The sequence below is a fragment of the Euleptes europaea genome, chromosome 14 (genome assembly GCF_029931775.1).
Source record: "Euleptes europaea isolate rEulEur1 chromosome 14, rEulEur1.hap1, whole genome shotgun sequence".
Classification (NCBI taxonomy): domain Eukaryota; kingdom Metazoa; phylum Chordata; class Lepidosauria; order Squamata; family Sphaerodactylidae; genus Euleptes; species Euleptes europaea.
The window spans coordinates 42,758,735-42,763,316 of NC_079325.1; positions in this window are offsets into that span (position 1 = coordinate 42,758,735).

Consider the following 4,582-nt stretch of genomic DNA (forward strand, 5'->3'; position numbering starts at 1 on the left):
TTTACTCAATGCAGGATCAGCCAGAGCATCCCTGACAAGTGCTTGTCCAGCCTCTGCTTAAAGACTGCCAGTGAGGGGGAGCTCACCACCTCCCTAGATAGCTAATTCCACTGTCAAACAATTCTTACTGTAAAAATTTTTTTTCCTAATATCCAGCTGGTACCTTTCCGCCCACAATTTAAACCCATTATTGTGAGTCCTATCCTCTGCTGCCAATGGGAACAGCTCCCTCCCCTCCTCTAAGTAACAGTCCTTCAAATATTTCAAGAGAGCAATCATGTCCCCCCTCAACCTCCTCTTCTCCAGACTAAACATTCCCAGCTCCCTCAGCCTTTCCTCATAGTGCTTGGTCTCCAGGCCCTGATCATCCTTGTCACGCTCCTCTGCACCCGCTCAATCCTGTCCACATCCTTTTTGAAGTGAGGCCTTTTTTTTTTTAACAAAAAGCTAAAGGAAAAGGTCACCCAGGAGCCACCCAGACCAAATCTAGAAAAGAGTCCTCCCCTTAAGCAAGTATGCATCTGGTCCTAAATTTTAACATGCATTGTTACAACATGCAAATAAATATGGAAATGGAGAAAATAGAACAGAGGGATAGCTTGCTGGACTGAAATTTACTAAGACATCTATATAACTGCTGGCTCTTCCAAAGCCAGATCTCAAATTCCATCTACCCCCAAATTCATAATTATCCCGGTGTCCTTTTCATTCTCTCTTTGTTTCTCTCTCACACACTCATATATTTTAGTGGGTAGTTTGCCTTGCCTGAAATCCCAGAGAATGAAAATTCATGGTTAGTGACATTTTTTCTTTCTTCATTGCTCTTGACTCTTGGGATGGGGGTCTACCCTTAAGTAATCATAACTTTCTGGCATACTCTTCTACAACAAGCAGAAGCAGCAGAAGAGTACACATTTATTCAATGGTGCCTGACAAAAGTGTGAACTGATTTCCCAGCTGTTAAGGATAACAAAACCACATTAAGGTACCATTAAAGGACATAAATGTAAAAAAATCTGGGATCTGTGGCCCTGATCCAGAAACAGTGGCTTACATTGTGCAAGGCATGGAAATAAAGCAGACGGCTATGAGGATGCTTATCTCTATCTGTATCAAAACTGGGGAAACCTCATGACAATGGTGCATTGATATTAAAATTAAAACCAACTGAGTGCCAATTGAAAGTCATTTCAAATCATGCCATCGGTGTTAATGAGTGGGATGTGCAGGAAATCTTTTGGGGAGATGTTAGGTTTCTTAGGGCCCAAGAACCTGCCCAAATAAGGAAGGCAGCTTGTCTCAATGCACAGGTCAACCCACTGTGGTCATAACTGCATCCCAAAGGACAGTGCCACAGACTGTGCATCTGGGAAGACTGCAACATAGTTGTTAATGCTTTACATCTTCTCAGTATCCCATTCCAGGCACTACTAGAGCAATGCTGCAGTGTGCACAGACTTCTTGCACATGGGATGCTTTCTGTATTCTTTTGCACAATGGAGGCATCTGTGTTGACCTGCTTGTTGCAGAATGTCCCAGGATGATATTCCTAGAACAGGAATGGCCAACTTGTGTATCTTCAGTGCTGGATGGCATTCTTTCATCTCACCAGAAATCTTGGAGGGAGAGGAGCATCACAACACCCTCCCAGCTCCACAATCAAGCTGACACCATCTAGCATAAAAAAAGCTTCACAATTCTGATAAACATGTGCTCAGGCATAGCCAGGATGCTATGACCAAAAGAGCAATGTAAAATTAATTGGTGGGATATTTCCTGTTTTGTTTTGTTTTTCTTTAATGGGAAACTATAGACCAGCTTTTTTTCTTTAATGGGAAACTATAGACCAGCTTTGGACTACATTAGAAAACAGATTTGTTAGGACTAGACTGCATTGCTTGTGGGACTAGAACCTTGAGCCAGACCACACCAATTGAATGGGCTATATTCTCATTGGTCCAGCACTTAATTTTTGAACAATTTCTCATTCTGTGGAACTGATACAGCTACAGAAAGTCAAACTCATTATGGATTTTTTTCATCATATACAATAGAATGATTGTATGCAGTCAACAAAAACGGGAGATTGCATGCGCTCAACAGTGATGTTTTGACATTTCATTTTGTTTTAGCCAACTGATATAGAAAAATGCTGGTCTTAAAAAAAAAAAAAAACTCCTCTCCTAACATATTTTTCACCAGCTGTTTCTATAGGGTTAATTTTACAGTCTGCTGGAATTTTAAAAAAGGAAATGCAATGTATTTAGCTATGGTTGATGGACTGCAGAGATCAAATGTTTAATTTTTCTATTTCTTTAGACCCTATATATGTAAAAATAAATATTTTTTTATTTTTGTAACTAACTGTCCTGCTAGAAGAAATTCCTAACCTGGAAGAATATTTGTCTATCAATGCTACTGAGAAAATGTTGTCTTGACTCATTTGGATGCCACTTCTAAGTATATCAGACATTTGTTCTATTTATAACATTGCCATTTGCTGCATTTATAAAATGCAAACCGGTATCAGTTCATACAGAAAATGATTTCCAGCATGTAGCAGCATAGTTTTATTCCAGTTTATAGTGCTACAGTAGAAATTTAAACTCATAGCTTTTCGGGTGTTTTTTCAGACTTTAGAGAGGTGGGGGATCTCTCATTTAAAGTGGAACAAAATCTGGAATGGGACAATAAAGAAATCAGCTCTTTCAAGAGACAATTGTTCTGAAGTTCATAATCAAATTTTTCATCTTGTTAATATATTTTCAGCAATTTTAAAATTAATTGAAATTAAAATTATATTTATTGAATACATATATTTTAAATGAATGCATTAATTAAAATACATTAATTCCATGACATGAAAAAAGTTGATCTTGGGGAAAAAAACAGCCAATATTATAATGCCCAGTCACAGATCTATGCATCAGCCTCATTTGGAATATTGTATGTAGTTCTGGTCCCCATATCGCCAAAAGGACATCCCAGAGCTGTAAAAGTACAGACGAGGTCAAACAAGATGATTAAGGGGTTGGAGTGGACAGAGAGAACTTTTTCTCTCTCCCAAAATATTAGCACATGAGGGCATCCAATTCAGTTGATGAGCGGTAGATTTAGGACGGACAAAAGGAAATACTTTATATGAGTGATTAAAGAGTGGAATTTACTGCCAGACGATGTAGTGATGGCCACTACATAAAAATAGGCATAGACAGCATTTAAAGGGGAAGAGACAGATTCATGGAAGAGAGGTCCATTGCTGCTTCCACATTCAGACACAGTAACCCTCTGAATTAGGGTTGCCAACCGCCAGGTACTAGCTGGCGATCTCCTGCTGTTACAACTGATCTCCAGCCAATAGAGATCAGTTCGCCTGGAGAAAATGGCCACTTTGGCAATTGGACTCTATGGCACTGAAGTCCCTCCCCTCCACAAACCCCGCCCCTCAGACTCCACCCCCAAAACTTCTTGGAGGTTGCAAAGAGGGACCTAGCAAACCAACTCTGAATCCCACTGCCAGGCGGCAACAGCAGGGAAAGGCCTTCTTTGACCTCTCTGCCCCGTTGTTGGCCCTCTGGAGGAACAGATTGTCCACTGTGTGAGGCAGGATGCTGGACAAGATGGGCCACTGATCTGATCCAGCAGGGCTCTTCTCATGTCCTAAAGTTATATGGAATTCATTTCTCTTTTAAAACTATTTCTAAGCAGACTTCTTACAGGACACCTGTCCAAATACTAAATGTCTCTGTAACAGGTCTGTTCAGAGTTAAAAAGTAAAGGTAAAAGGTCCCCTGTGCAAGCACCGGGTCATTCCTGACCCATGGGGTGACGTCACATCCCGACGTTTCCTAGGCAGACGTTGTTGGCGGGGTGGTTTTCCAGTGCCTTCCCCGGTCATCTTCCCTTTACCCCCAGCAAGCTGGGTACTCATTTTACCGACCTGTTCAGAGTTAGGCAAGCTTAAGCCCAACCCTACTCATATACAACTGGGATTAAGCATGCCCATCTTATTCGGTGTGGGATTGTAACAGAGACAGTGTTTTAATTATAGTTTAGATGCCGTGGCTTCCCACTTGGGAAGTGGTAGTTGTGGGGAAGTACTGAGAATTCCATGATCGAACGTGCTAATATACCAGAATGGACTATATTTCACAGGGGGCATTAAAGCAAGGGGCTAACTATTAAAGTAGTTTAAGCTTGTAGTGTAAATACCTGTAGTGGCTGGTATTTCTACTGCTCGAGGTTCCGGCCATATCATCAGGAAATGTTTTGTGACTTTGCACATACAACCTAATTATGTAGCATTGGGGCCTGCAGGTTGTTGTAGGAAACTATATCTATGGAGCACTTAAGACCGAGTCATGGCCTGACTCCTTTATCCTTCGTTTTGGGGGGACGATCTTCTGGGACTAAGTGGAGAACTATTATCTACCTAGGATAAGTCGGGAGTATACAAAAGGTAATATAATCCCAGCGGAAGCAACAAGTCTCTGATTCAATCACCACTTAAAGAACTGCCGGTAGAAAGTACTGGAAAAGGACAGGGAGCCATCACTAGCCATGAGTAGGCATCACCAAGCTA